General features: G+C 39.1%; 1 protein-coding gene across 1 annotated transcript in view; it reads right to left on the minus strand.

The window, feature by feature from the left end:
* Positions 1-16,633, minus strand: part of cntn6 (contactin 6) — a 203,852-nt gene that overhangs the window by 113,099 nt on the left and 74,120 nt on the right. The gene's annotated exons all lie outside the window — the stretch shown is intronic.

A 16,633-nucleotide genomic window follows, 5' to 3' on the forward strand; every position in this document is an offset into this window, starting at 1 on the left:
CAACAATTAATTTTTCATCTAAATGCAGTGTTTGTATTCTGGCTCATTCAATCAGCATTTACCAAATCAAACACACTCCTGGTTCAATTGAACAGAGGTCACAGTGACAACTGCTAAAGTCACTATGTGGGATCTCCATTGTGCTACCATTGTTTCAATCAGTTACTCGTGCACAAGCTCCAAAAAGTGATTTTTAAAGTACAAAAAACAGACTTTATAAGACATGTTGGTATAAAATCCCACATTGGGATAAAGTATGACATAATCATATTAGTTCTGTAGTCAACAGATTTCAAACCTTGTCCTTTAGCTTTATGTGATTTATATTTATCTAATGCCATTGAAATGTATTTTAAGAGCAAAATATAACCATTCTTACACAACTAATTATTTTTATCATATTTAGCTTGATAAGTTTAGGCAGAAGTCCAGTGGCAAAGTACACAGAAACTATATGGAATGTTTTTGTTGGGTTTGGCAAATTGAGGGTAATTTGACAAGTATCCCATTTACCAAAATTGAGGTTTAAAGAAAATTTGTACGAGAGTTTAGCTGGATACTCGCCTGAAACGAGTATTGGGTACGGATGAAGCATTTTTAGCCGAGTACGAGTTATATACGAGTCAATATCTGCGCTCGGATTGAATGAAAATCCTCATTGGCGCTGACTGTGTCTGCATTCTGCAGGCTGATCAGAGCGCCCCTCCCCTACACACACACACACACACACACACACACACACACACACACACACACACACACACACACACACACACACACACACACACACACACACACAACAGCTCTGTCTCTGCTCTGTCACTCAGGTTTGTGGGTCTTTACGTTACCGTTTAGGATTTCTTCAGGTTTGTTTTTACTTCGGTTTGTACTTACCGTAATTTCCGGGCTATAAAGCGCACTGTTTTATTGGCCGCATTACAATAATTTAATCATTTTTTTTTTAAAAATCCACACAAATGCCACAGCCTAACATAAGCCACTCCCTATTGGCTGATGAGAATGTCCGTCAGACAACTCGGCCAATCTGAACGGGCAGGTAGGTGGGCTGCTGTACCCAAGTTAAGTTTCACGGAAATGTCCGTGTTTCAACTGATAAGTTTCCTTTACTACGTGAAGTCTCCTCCTCACTGCCCCACGTCTACATATCAGTCCATTTAAAGCTTTTTATGGTCACTTTTTACTGGAACCAGACCAATACACCACTGTGTCCGCTCTTCTTACCATGAACTATCACGACGCGATCACAGTGAGTCGGACTCTGAGTCAGAATACGGACACGATCGCTTCTGAACAAATCTAACGTGGTGATTTGGCAACTTCATGTTGTTATGCTATTATTACAAACTGTCTGACGGAGCGGAGATCAGAACAGCCTGTATACAGCCTGTATCCAGGCTGTTCTGATCTCTTCTCCGTCGTCCGTCCTCCTTACGGAAGCGTCTCCATCAGCCTCAGAGTCCAGAGCACCGATCAATACTGAACAAACCTAACGTGGTGATTTAACAAATTTATGCTGTTTATAATTCTATTACAAAGTGGCTGACTTTGACTTCATCCACGTTGCTGCTGCTGCTGCTCTTCTCTCTCTTTCTGACAACATTTCTCCCCGTCATTACTATGATGATGCAGTGTGCATCATGACAAAATGACTGATCAGAATTATTCTGTGTGAGCAAAAACAATTTAATGTTCACAATTTCATTGTTCCACCTGGTCTATTCGAGCTCAAATTTGTAGCGGCGTGAAGCTTATAAAACCGGGAAAAATCATTGTTTAAGCCGCAGGGTTCAAAGCGTGAGAAAAAGTAGCGGTTTATAGTCCGGAAATTACGGTTCTTATTAACCAGTAGAGTTATGGTAAACGTGGGTTCAGATGTGGTGCTTGGCAGAATGCGACTCGCACTGCTTCTCTGCTTGTTGGAGTTTTTTTTTTTTTTTTTAACCATCAGCTGGTCTAAACCAGTTTTTTTTTTACTTCACGCACTGAGTGTCTGACACTTTCTTGCTGTATTTCATAAAAAAATAAAGGTAGTAGTGGTGTAACTAATAATAAAAATTAAGCTCCACACCTGTAAATAGTTTTCTAATCAGCAATAAATATAACAATTTCTGATCAACCCATATCAACTGCATGTTTAAAATCACAAACTGGTTAAAGCCCCGCCAATATTAAGACAACCCGACCCACTTCCTGGTTAAATCCCGCCCAGTTTTGGGTTAGGCCCTGCCCACTTTGAGTACAGATACAGATAATTCAAATGGTTTTTGGTCATGTTGTTTGTTTGAGATTTGAATTGATTTTACTGATGATTTTAAATGTTCTTATTGATTTTAAACAATTGAATGTTTTATCATGTAAAGCACATTGAGTTGCCTTGTGTATGAAATGCGCTATACAAACAAATTTGCCTTGCCAAATTTGCCTTAACAAAGACATATAATGCTTTACTCGCTCATCCCTACTTTGTACCTTACCAAGGCAAAAGTCTGCTGCCATGGCAAGTTCATTAAGAAGCTCCTTTTCAAATGCTTATCACCTTATGAGGCTCACAGCATGTCTTGTGAACTGAAGAACAGAATCGTTGATGAACCTTACAACAGCCCAATGTGTTACCTATGTAAATTTAAGTTATTCAGCATATTTTCTACAGGACAAGCTCTTTGTTGGAGAAATAATGGGTTTGATCAGAATAAACTAGGTAGATCATCTTTTAATGCACTTGTTGCACTTATTAAGGGTTTTTGCTCCAGACTAAGGCTATGTTCACATTGCAGGTCCTAATGCACAATTCAGATATTTTGGCATGATCATTCAGATTACATATTAAATACATCTTCAATCAGTTTAGAGTATGAACGGAATGCGAGGACGCCAGAGGCACATATAGTGTTTAAGGAAGTAAATATGGAGGCGTCCAGTGTAGAACTGTGTGTCACACTGATAAATTTTCTTTCCAACAGCAGTCAGCACTTTATAACTTTAAGGAGACTGAAAAAAAACAGAGCCAGGTTTATCACTCTAACCATTTACTGTGTGATGGCTGCTACATCTTTACAACAGAGTGTTTGGATGTTGATGACGTCGGAAAGCGCCTCGGCCGTCCAGACTGCAGTCGCATTGCAAAAAATCTGATACGTATCAGATATAGGACTATATGAAAGTGACCTAGGTCGGATTTAAAAATCTGAAATGTGATTACTGATTACACAATACAATATGCACAACATTGCACTCTCACCTTAAAATAGTATACTCTTCCCCACCCCTTCCATTGTCCTACCCTGACTCCCTCTTCCCTGTCCCCTTCCCCCACACCAAGGTATAACACTGCCCTCTCTTCATTCATTTATTGAATTGCAAAACTAAAACATGCATTGCTGTCACAAAAACATTGCACTATGCAGTGTTGACCTTCAACAACATGTGCAGATAAGGTGAAGAAAAAAAAAAAATCGGAATTGCTCTGTTCAGACTGTCTTTAACAGATCAGATACAGGTCGCATATGGGCAAAAAGATTGGATTTGGGTTGCATTGGCCTGCAGTGTGAACGTAGCATTATTTCTTGCTTGTGTTGTACATCGCTTTGGACAAAAGCGTCTGCTAAATGAAATTGTAGAAGAATACAAATATACACAAGGTTCTTGGTTGCCATTTTGTGACTCCCCTACAGTTCTTTACCTAAAAAAGGATGAACACAAAGGGTTTCAAATAATATCTGACTGAATGGCCACGGTTACTTGATGTTTTTTAATTATTTGAATTAGTTATTCCAAATTAAATACTTCGGAATTAAAGTGTTTGGTTTTGTGTTTACATGGAAATAGTAATTCCTGAATTGAGGTTTACATGGAAAATCTAATATTTATTTATTCGGCTTTATTCAATGCGCTTTAGGTCAGGGGGTTGGGAAGGGTTCTGACTGGACAGGGGGAGAATGTGACATTCTATCGGGAAAAACACACAACAAACCTTTCATTGTCGGCTATAACACAGAAGACCACACATGAGAACTGTTTTCACATTTATTTTGATTGTAGTCTTGAAGCAGCAGCTGAACAATAACATACAATTTCAGTTTGGAGCTAATCACAGGTGAAAAGTACAGTAAAACTCAGGAAAACAATCACCAGGAATAAATATTTGCTCCCTAGTAAAGATAGTAGCTCTAACAACAGGTAACATGATAAACTTGGTGATAATGCAGCCTGTAAATGCAGTACGGGGACGCATTTACTCCGTCTCCCGGTCCAAGTGTGAGCCGTCCGGTGAAACCTGTTCCGTTTACCGAGGTCCGTGTGTGTCCATGTAAAAGTCTGCATTTTTATGCCTCCGTCCATCCACTCTTTTCATTATATCCATGTATTCTAAGGCTCTTATTAAATAGTCTCGGCTGGAGTCCAGGAAGCCATCCTGGATTGTGTCGTCATTGCGGTAAATCGTGCATGCGCAGAACGACCAGAATTAACTGAAAGGGGAATTAAGTGTTTACAAGGAAGAGGAATTATCTTATTAGGAATTAAAATCGGAATAAACCAGCCACTTCATTCAGATTTAAGTTTAATTCATAATTAAATTAGCATTAGGAATTAAGTGTTTACGTGGTCAGTTTAAAGAGGAATTAACTTTTATTCTGCTTTAAGGAGGAATTAAAGCTCCCATGTAAACGTGGCCATTGTCAAGTTAGTTTTGCATTGGTTGATTTGCTCCGAATTGACTTTCGTTGTGAGTAAGTGTAGAGTACAGCACGGCTGTCTCTCCATCCACCCTTCAGACACTTTGCAGCTCTTTGGAGGATTAACTCTAGTCCCATCACAGTACTCAGCTGTGTTTTTCCTTTCCTTCTTTGTTCTGTACAGGTATGAAGTGGTCTAGAAACTCACTCTCTGCCCACGCCACAGAGCTACATTCCAGTAGCTGTACAGATTATGAATGACAGGGATTTTTTTTTCACATTATTTTAAGTGGCACTAATGAATAATGTATAGCTTTAAATTTCAGTGTGCTGTGCAGCATCAGACCTTCTATCTCCGTTTTACTGCCTCCGGTCTGAGAAATGCCTTTTGCTGGTGCGAGATCAATGGACAATTTACAACATAGACAATACAGTCTCATTTGTCATTTGATGGAATAATGCAGATAAAGACAGGCAAATAAATCAACAGTGACTACTGCATTAGTCTTTGGGGATAAGAACTTTAAAATAATGAAAAGGACAATCACAGTGACTCTAAGCCTTTTTTTCAGCAAAAAAAAAAAACTAATAGTTTTGATTAATTCATAAGATATACTAAAAAAAAAAATAAGAAAAAAAAACATGTCAAAAGGTGGACAATCCTGATCTAAATGATAAAGAAGGCGGGTTGCCAATTCAAATGCATGGATTGGCATTTTAGAATTCAACCAACCAAATTTAGTTTTTCAAAAATAGCTGTTGAAAACACACATATATAATGTTTTTTAAACATAAATCGATATATTTTCTAGTGCAACATGCATTTCACAGCATGCCTGTCAAAAGAAAAGTTTCTTTCAAAATAGAAGACACGAAAGACATATATTCATTTGTTTATTTTTGACCAGCTGTCAGTGACCCACCTCGAACAGGTTCAAGACCCACTTTTGGGTCCCGACCCACCAGTTGAGATTCACTGGTGAATAGGCACCTCCCTGTTTACCACTACTGTGGACTCTTAGATGATTAGTTTCAAGCAGAAAAACCATTTCATGTAAATGTAGAAAATGAACACAATTATAACCATCTTCTTAAAGCCACACCGTGGACTTTTTGACCTAAAAAGTTGACCTATATAAGTTATTTTAAATGACTCCTCAGGCCAATACACAGCGCTTGACAGTATCAATGCTATGAGCGGAGCTGCCCTTTTGAAATACCGCCCATGTAAGTTTGGAGAGACGGACCGTCTTTGGCCAGGTCATGTGACCTAGAGAATGCCTGGAGAACATATCACTTTACGGCAGTCACATGACTACAGGCTCGGATATACTCATTGGGTTGCTATGCTTGTTCCGCCTGTTCACTGGGCTGCATCCGAATAGTCCCTCCTATCTCCTTTCCTATCCACTTGTCCATAACCCCATGGATGACGTCATGGGGTTAAGGAAAGGTGTCAGGAAGAGGAGTTAGGAAAGCTGATCACGTTTGTTTTGACGATCAGACGCACTTCCACTAGGTGACGTAATAATCCTACGACCGCGCTTCCTTTCCTCAGAAAATATGAATGCTTTTTTATCATGGCCACCACATAAACACTTCCGGGGGTTAAAAAACAGTGGATAGGAAAGGAGATAGGATGGACTTTTCAGACACAGCCCCGGTCATGGCCGAGGCAAGCAAAAGTTTAAAACTGCTTCTGAGGAGCCTAAAAATACGCCGCCGAGACCCAGCCCCCTCTGCCAACCCACCTTCCGCCCAGTGCTGGACACCGCCCCGCGCACGCCGGGACGCCCGTCCCCCGTGCCGACTCCCGGTGAAGGGGGTCGACGACGGCTGCAAGGTCAGGGAGTAGGGGGAGAGCGCCACCAACGAGCTCTTAAAGCCAATCCTTACCACGTAGTTACAGGTCAACTACTGTCTTCATACACAATCAAGAGACAAGGGAGGCTGGCCCGACTGACTGTTTGTTGATTTTTTGCGACAGTGCTGCTGCGCTTGTGGCCACTAGGGGCGCTTGACATGAATGTTACAGGTTGAGTGCCCCTAGTGGCCAAAAGTTACACAGTGTTGCTTTAAAAAATATATATCAAATTTACAGAGTTCATTTGAAAAAGCAGTTAACTCCGTTTTTGTACATTTTGAGAAAATGAGTTCTTCCTAGTTCAGGTGCTGTGCCAAAGGAGAGGATATCGCCTTTCAAAAGCCACTATTCATTTGTTTCTTTATAGTATATAACATTGGGTGAACTGTTTTCGGTCAAAGTCTGACTCCATACTGCACTATTCAGAAGTATATGAAAAACTATAGTTACAAACAAGGATAAACACTGGAACTAAAAGACTGAAAAGAGACTTGGAGGCCGTTTGTTCATTCCCTCAGGAGAAGGTATAGTTCCCACAGCATTACAGTGAAGAAAACAACTCACAGAGAAAGAGCACTATAGATAAAATACACTGAATTTATATATATATATATAAAAAAAAAACTAATTAAATATTAAAAGAGGCCTTAGGTTAGTGCACTTTTGGTGTCTGCTTTATTCTGGGCTGTAGGTCTGGTCTACCCTACCTCTCCATCCTTTTCTCTGTCCTTCTCCAACACACACACACACACAAACTCACTCACATTCACATCACATCACACACACACACATACATACACACACACCAACTGACGCGCACACATTATCAAGACAGATATCATTGCTCCAACTTCTCCACTGTGGGGCATCTGACCCCCTCCTTTTCCTCTCATCAGGGTAGGACTTTTCTCTATCTGTATAAAGTTTAATCTGGGGAACTTTCCAGTTAGTTGCTGGCACGCTTGCCCTTCCTACAGGATGGAAGACCTTTTTTTGTACTCTTTTTCATTTAGTTTATAATAAATCTTTTTTTATAAAATCATCATGCTTTGACTGAACTTCATCATTCAACCAGAGCACAAATCATGTTTCCAAATGAGGGCAACCGCTAATTTGCCGTGACAGCAGCTTCTCTGCTTTATCACAGTGAACTCTGTTCCTCTTTATATTGCTCTCCTTATCCTGCTCTGAGCTTATCTTCGTCACTCTTAAAGCAGCTTCTCTGTGCTACCAGCATCATTTCTAAGTAATTAGCTTTATAATGCAGATGAAGTACAGTTGCTATGAAGTGCAGAGGGTCTCTGTGAAACGCGTGATGACAGATTTTAAAGCTTACTTTATGCTTCTGACAAGTAGTTAGGAGTTTTAAGAGGTGCCCCGCCGACGCTTGACACAGAAACATAGAGTAAATGGCATTTGAGAGTGAACTTTTCATGGTTTTTACTCCGTGCTCCGTCTCGGACACATTGGCCTCTGTCCAGGCACTGCACACGGGTCGTTGTTTGCTTGTGGCCAGGTTGTTTCAGTGAAAAAAGTGTTTTGGCCAAAAATGACCCAAAAGTCCATTTTCGTTTTTTGAAAACTTTCAGTGGCCAAATTTTCGGTGCATCAGCAGCCATAATTCTAGGCTGTGTCAGCTTCCTCATTCAGAACTGGAGTCAATCAATGATCAGCTCCTTGGCCGCTGAGAAGTTGAGCTGCAGATGGCTGGTTTTTCACCAGACAGCAAAGTTGTTAATCAGGCTCCTGTACTCCAGCAATGGCAACACTTACTGGATGTGCGATACATGGCTGAGTTAGGATTCAGGACCATCAAATGGATAAGATGGATGGTTATTTCTGCTGCTGGAACATCACATCATAAAGTGTCATCACATTCACTCAGCTTTCAGCCCCTACTGCCGGATGGCCAATTCCAGCTGTCAGTCATCTAAATGATACGAAGGACAGCTGTGGTATTTCAGACAATGAAGAGGGATTTTATCACTATTTGCTTCAGTAGATCATAAAGGTAAAGCCTAATCTTATCAAAGGCTGGGTGCAAACCGCAATGGATTTTCTTGACAAGGCATAGACTGAGAATAATTGTAAGGATGCTCCTGACTGTCTGATTGATCTCAGTCCTCCTAGGAATCCACAGGACGATTTGTCTGTGATTGTTACTTCTTGATAAAAGAAACTGAGATCCTAAAAGCAAGAGATTTCAAACCCAACATACTGTAAGAGAAAAGCTCACAAATCAGTGACTGCACAAACAAAAAAAAGGTAAATGTAAATGTCTTCAGTGGCTCTGCTGGCAGCTTATAAAAAACTTGTTGAAAACAAAATTCTGCCTTCACCTCAGGAAAACCCACACAGGCCTTCTTTAGGTCATCCATTGATTCATATTGGTATCTATTGTTTGGATCTTTATCAAGTATGTGCTTTCCACTTCACTAGGATCAAATGTGCACGTCTCTTAAGTCTTTAAGAGGGACATCAACCTTCGGAAGAAAAGCTTACAGCCAACAGCTTGTGCCAAACGCTTCCGTCTGTATTTAATTTGAAAGGATGAAAAGGTCTTCAAAGCTTCTTAAAGCAACAAAGGCCAATGGATTTTGAGGTGTGAAAGACGGCCAACATCAATTGAAGGCAGCCCTGCTCTAACCCTGCTCTCCAGCCACCCACACACAAACAAACAGGCAAACACATTCTCACCTTCATGCTCACACACATTAACCCAACTGGTATTGAGTGTCAGATAATGCTCAAACACTGTGCTAGCATGTGAAAAGAGGCAACACTTAATTAAAAGGTTAGGTAAAATTCTTGTATGAGTTTGATTTAAGGCTTTGTCTTTCCCGATCAATGGACACATTTGCATAATTCAGAATAAAAGTTTAATCTTTAAACTGACCTTGTAAACACTTAATCCTGAATGAAAATGGTAATTCTGTATTAAACTTAAATTAGAATTAGATGGCTGGTTTATTCCGAATTAAATAATTCCTCGATCTTGTATACGCTTAATTCCGCTTTAAGTTCATTTTGGTCGTTCTGCGCATGCTCGTTCTGTCGCGACGAAGCACTGGTAATGACATGAGATGGCCGCCCGGACTAACCCTAACCCTCGACCCAAGACTATTTATTTAATAACTAACTATTTATCGATCTAACTATTTAGAAGACATTTATATAATGAAAAGAGTGGATGGACGGAAGCATAAACATGAGGACATTCACACGGACTTAATACACAAACAGACATCAGCAAACAAAACAGGCTTTATTGGGGACATGAAGCCTTGCACCAGACCCACAGTGCTTCACTAATGATGTGCGGATCATAATAAAGTTCTTTTTTCAGTCAACGTCCTGTATAGTGGAGACAGAGCAACTGTTGCACTAAACAGTGGCTTTCATTGATCAAATTACGGTCTTCTGCCTACCCTCTCCGCTACTCTATCTCCTCCTCCTGCTCAGCGGACGAAAGTGAAACCGTATGTTATTGCTGCTTCAAAACTACAATCCAAATAAAAGTGAAAATAGTACTTATGTGGTTTTCTATGTTGTACCCAAAAAGAAAAGGTTTGTGGTGTGTTTTTTCCCGATATACATCACATTCGCCCCTTGTGAAATCACAACCTCTCCCAACCCCCAGACCTTAAGCGGAATTGAATAAAGTTGAATAAACCTGTTTTCCCTCAAGCCTCAATTCGGAATTACTATTTCCATGTAAATACGAAGCAGAACACTTTGATTCTGAATAATTAATTCTGAATTAAATCATGTAACCAATGTCCTTTCGTGTGTGATATTCAATTTTCAAACAATTGGTGAAGTTTCTTATTAAACTGCAAGTGTGAATGCAATACTCCAAAATTCTCACTAGCAATCCTCTTTTACTGCAAGACTTAAGATCCAGGGCATACATGTTATACACCACTTTATAAAGTAAAAAGATGAGAATCAGGATAGGATTTGAATAAATGGACAGGCTTTTCTATAGGAACAGCAAACTATATATACATTTTTTTATTTATTTTTTTAAATTATCACACCTAGAATTGTACAAAGGTAGGTATAAAGTCTGATTTTGAAGAGGTTTTTAATTAGAAAGTTGGGTGAATGTACTATATGGTTACTTACATCAATCACTTAGTTTACACTCAGCTTGAGATTAGTCCAACAGATGAATTACATCTAAGAACAACTTCCCACCCATGAGAATGTATATGAAATGTTTTGTGGACAAAAGTTAAAGTTGAGTTACTTTCCCTGATCCCTGTGACAAAAAGTTGAGACAGATTAGATTTCACTCTGATATTGATCTCTGTGGGAAATTAGGTAATGAACCACAATCTTCTCTCCTTTAATTACTTTGGTGCAGAATCTTACGGAGCAGACGTATGGTCACGCCAGGGAGCAATTGTCTAGTCTATTTTTTCATCACTCTCAGGGAACAAGAACTCTCAGATTCATTTATTGTAATACTTGAAGGCTCGTTGGCACAGTAGTAGCCACCAACGATGTTGGAGCATACATGAGTTGTAGGTGTAACAGATATTAAAAAGTTTAATTTCACTTGTCAAGACGTGCAATAAGAGAGAAAACAGGGTAATAAAAAAACATTACACGAGCAAACACAACTCTGTTTGACTCACAATAACAAAACCACCCTTACCAGGTTAGGAGGAATCGGCTTAAAAAATACGACCTGAGCCTGACAGAATTCAGCCGAACCTGAACCCCCTACAGCCCAACACCATTCAAATTGGTGCACAAAAACAGCTTAAAAATAAGTCGTTTATAATTAATAATTTGAACGTGCCTTAATTTTAATAAATTCACAGCACTAACGAAGCAAGAAAAAAAAAAAAGATGTAAAAGGTCATTGCCACTTGAAAATTAGATTTGCGCTAATAAGGAGTACAAACGGTCTTCAGATGCGCCCACAATCCATTTAGCACGTTTCCCTCTGATGAAAATGTAAAGTAGGTAGATCTCATAAGGGACGCAAAAAAATGGGAGGAGGAAATGCAAATAAATATCAAACCTGGAACTGTTTGCGGTGATTTTTTTCTAGCACCGGAAAAAAGTACGACTGACAAGCAGCTGCAAGCACACACACAGAGATCAGCTGCAGTAAATGTTGACACAAAACACAGCGGAGATGGAAAAAAAGACTCCAGTTAACCTTTCTAGTATAAGAAAATAATTTAAATAAAACAGTAGTCAATATTAACAGCCACTGAATAAGAAAATGCAGAGTAAAGTGTGTGTGTGAGATCGAAAAAGCTTAACACCCGCAGCGGTGTGTGTGGAGTCTAGTGGACGTCGCTCCGGACAAACCGCTCCAGGAAGCTCCTGTGTCTTTCTCTCCATGTTTTGAACCTAAAACCCTCGTCTCGCGTTAATGGCAGGAGCATCAGATCAGAATAAGCTGACCAGCTCTGCAATTTACGCAGTGATGCCACAATGTTGTTCACAAATGATTGTGCTTGACAAGCGTTGCTCTGGAGCTCAGACCTGCTGAATTAGGGGTGCCCAATCCTGGTCCTCAAGAGCCCCTATCCAGCATGTTTTAGATGTTTCCCTCTTCCAACACACCTGATTGAAATGACCAGGATCATTATCAGGCTTCTGCAGAGCTTGATGATGAGTTAATCATTTGATGTTTTTGGGTGTTTTTACTTCATTCTGATATCACAGCCAAATTTGAAAGATGAAACAAATTGCGAAATATATAAAATTAGGTCTCAAAATCATGGAAAAACAAGCACATCTCTCAGCTCTGAAACGCTGGGGGCGTGTCAGTTAGAGGCGCTGGAACAACGCCCACGCGCGGAAAGAGCGCCACATCGTGTATTAATCCTAGGAGAGTGTACTGTGTGTATGGGAAAGAACAATGTGAAACTGGCTCCAGCATCAATAGTGTTTCCAAAACCAAGGTATCAGCTAAAAGGTCTGTTCCGCAAGAGTCTGGATATGAGCATCCCTCCCAGGTAGAGTCAAAACTGTGCCCGCTAGAGGAGAAAAACCAAATCGCGGCGCATAAAAGTGCTTATTGCATAGAAAATGTGACAACAGCGGACGCATTTTATTTCCGAGTTCGAATATGTGGTTTGTTTTCGGCTAGGGCACTCAGAAGTCTGGTGTGCTTCAGCAGCAGGGTCGGGTTTATGCTAATGATGGCTCTGTTACGTAATGCGGATATGATTTCTGACCCGCCCATTAAATCCTGAACACAGAAATTTCAAACAGTTTGTGAAGCCTAGCTCCACAATTACGTTCTAAATGGTTGAATGGCTTTGTACATAAGGAATACAATTATGGCCTGTTTAAAGGGCCCATGTTAAGCTAAATCAACTTTTCTGTACTTTAAACATCATCAAAGTGCTATTAGGGCTTCATACACATGCCCAAAGTGTTTTTTTCATTGATTCCCTCAATCGTTAGTTAGAGGGTGATTTGCTCCTTTCTTAATGCAGGGCGAGTTCAAACACCTCGCTACAATTTGATGACGTGTTCCCACTTTGATGATGGATTTGATGCAGCACTGAGCTGGAGAAGCCGCGTCTCCAGGAAGCTCTCTGCTGAAATTGGCATGTAAACAGTCACGCCCACGATGGTGAGCATTTCAGCGTCATTCGAGCAGTGCTATGTATGTATTTTCTACAGTCTATGTATGTACCGGCGAAAGCCCAGCCCCCACGCTCTGTCTCATGTTTATAAAGCAGCATGGGCCCTACGTCACCGTGTGGTGAGGAGGAAGTCAGTATGCCGTCTATAGACACGCCCACTTTGTGTAGAGTTGCTGAGAAAGTGACTTTTCAGAGGCTAAAACTCTGGAAAAAAGGTGAGTTTGGGTAAATAAACCTCAAATACTATGTTTTTGGGGTTCTTAGAACAAATGGAGATGGGTGGAAAAATAGCATGATATAGGACCTTTAAGAAAAAAAAATGTCAGAATTTGCTTTACACGGCCTTTAAGGTTTATTAAAAACATACACTTGTTTATTTTGTAATTATTGGGACTTTGATTTACTTAACAATTGTGCAATTTGTTCAAGAACATATTTGTTGTCTTTATTTTTCTGCTCTGTAGTTTTTAATTCAGTTTGGCAGAATTTTGTTATGTTGTGGTGGTGAATGCTTACAAGACTGCAAGTCAAAGAATTAAAATTTACACTTTACTGTAATTGAAGTAGATAAATAAACTGTCTTTAATATTAATTCATGCTTCATTTTCCTTTATCTTAACATAAGCCTAGCCTATAAGAAATAACAATTTACGTATAATACATCTGATATTGTTTATTGGAATACGTTACATATATTTATTGATTATGTTTGTTGAAAAATACATGAGAAGAGGACCTTGAAAAAATGACTGCCAATTAAATGGCAATCGCAATATTAAGGAAAAAAATACAATGCAATTACATTATTTTCCAAAATCGTTAAGCTCTACTTCTGACAATGTCAAAAAACAGTGGAAATGCAAACAAACTTTTAAGCTGCAATTTCAACATTTTACATCTTTTTACGAGAAAATTATCTATAATGCATTGATCTTTAAAGGTCTACACTATGCTTAACTTAGGGATAGGGACTTTAAGCTCACATTGGTATTTCCAATGACATATACATTTATTAAAATCCTTTCTTATTTGATATTTAAGAAAAGATTGTTTAGAGAATCTTGACAGCTCTAATCCTCTTTTCCTTTTGTTGTGCTCTCCCTCCACTCTCCATCTCTGCACAGTGATCAATCCCAGTGTCTGTATGCCTCCAAAGTACCTGCACAGTGTGTCACACGCTGCCACAGGCATGTTCAGTGAACAAAAGCTTTGCATGCTAATTCTAGACTCATGTTTTTTTTTCTTCCCAAGAAGTCTTTCAGTGACGCCTGGAACAAACTATCCCTTATTCTGTCCTGTACTCACTGCGGCTTTCAAAAATGAAACGTAAAATGTTTTTCCTAATGGGAAAAAAAGGCGCACCGTTTAATTGTCCGTTATCATTGATCAGACAGCTTGTGTTAGAGTAAGGGGAGAAGAAAGAGCGGGTGCCATGGTTGGTGGCACGGTGCTTGAGATACACTTTTTAAGGATCATAACAAAAAAAAAATGTCCCTATGGTCCCTTCATATCAAAGAAACATAAATCACAGCTTATCTCAGTGTGAATCTCATTTACTTTTTGCTATTGTTATAGTGGAATTTTATCCACCAGGGAAGCTGTGAAGAACTCAGATTGTGGTAAGCCCACCAAGAACTGGGCCAAAATGAAATGCAATTATTTATTATGGTTTTCTTTCTTCTTCACAATAAATAACAATAACAAGCAGTGTAACGTAAGGCTTGTAAACTGTGCATAGCTTAGTAGACTGTTATTGAATAAATTATACACATTTGAGGTTTTACAGTTCCAACTATTAACATTCAAGAAAACTATATACAAAACAAGTAGAACAAAGTATTTTACAAAATAGTGCAATTTAAAGCTTTTAAACTCTGTATAGCTTAGTGTACTGTCATAAAAGGTTAAATACAAGAGTAAGATTAAAAAAAAAATACACACAACTAAATGTTTTGTACACAACTACAAATCAACCCAAAAATTGAATTGAATTGGGTTTCACTTTTTAGTGCTTTGTTGGAACTAAAAACGTACCCATTTTGTGTTGGTGTGGGCAAAGTCATGAATCATGTTGTAATATGTTTTATTTTTCACCTATGGTGTGGTTTATGCTTATCACTGCTAAATTGCTTGCCCTTTATTATTATTTAGCCAAAAATGTTAAAATAGTTTAAAATTGTTAAATAAATACAATAATAGTTCGGACACATTTGATGACAATTTATCTGATTATTTGTTAAATAATAATTACATTTATTGCAAAGCTGCAAAGGAGAAAATGACAAAACTATTTATTTGTGGGTTTGATTGGTCACTAGTTAAAATGGTCCCCACCTATAAGATGACACCGGTCCTGCAACCGCAGAAAGTCAAACATATTATCAAAATAAACAAAACTTGTCGTCACCAGAAAGGCCATAGAAAAGACTGCGTTCAGGAAAAATATTAAACAGATGCTGCACAGACTGAGAAAAAAAAAGCCTTAAAAGTTAAGGAGATGTTTTCCAGTTTCAGGAATGTCATTCATTCCACTTCTCATCATTATTATCTTGTTTAACGTTTTCTGTCAACATTGCTGAAGCAACGTTCAAAGCAGATTTTAAGTGAATATCTGCAGCAGATACCGCAGCAAACTTTCACAGGTGTGGAGAACATCATTTCTCCATGATTAATCAGGGAGGATTAACACAGGTGTTGATTATACTGTACAAGTCTAATAAAAAAAGGTTATTTTCAAAGTGTGAAGCAAGTATAAGAAAGAATTGAGAGGAAAGCACAAGTGTAAAAAGTCACTATTGGGGACGACTTCTTCGCTCTTAGTGAAGGATCACTGAGAACCGTTTAACTCACATGCACTGCTTGCAAGTCGTCCAGAGAATAACCTTAAATCCGCTCGTTTCTGAAAGGGCTCTGGCTGCAAACAAAGCGTGTTCCAGCCTGTCCGTGCACGTTGACGTCTCCAGGTGTTTGGACACCTTTGGGTGACGTGACGGTAAATGTTGAGGTGTCCATCCTCATAATTTATGAGGATGTGCGCTCAGTCTGCCCAGCCTCAGCCCAGCAGTGCTATATAAAAGTAATGATTATTACTTTATTTTATTTTTTCTTGTGCCACCCCCTAGAGATTGCCGCCCTGGGCATGTTGCCCATATCAAAAACCACCACTGCTCCACAGCCTCTAAAACCAAAATTGGACTGATTTTAACCATTCACCTCAATTTGTCTTCTTAAAGTAATTTTGAACATTTTAAGAACATGCTATTTTTGTTGTTGCTTTGCTTATGAATTCAGTGATTGGCAGGGTAAAAGTGGGGCTCTGATTAGTTTTGTATTTCTGCATATACTAGGCAGCAAAAAAGTACTTTTTATTTTCTGTTTTTTTGATTTTTTTACTTTGCAACATACATGACAAACGAGAGACACAAACAATGATGCGATACCCCAACAGCATA

Source organism: Gouania willdenowi, chromosome 5 (assembly GCF_900634775.1).
Source record: "Gouania willdenowi chromosome 5, fGouWil2.1, whole genome shotgun sequence".
Lineage (NCBI taxonomy): Eukaryota > Metazoa > Chordata > Actinopteri > Blenniiformes > Gobiesocidae > Gouania > Gouania willdenowi.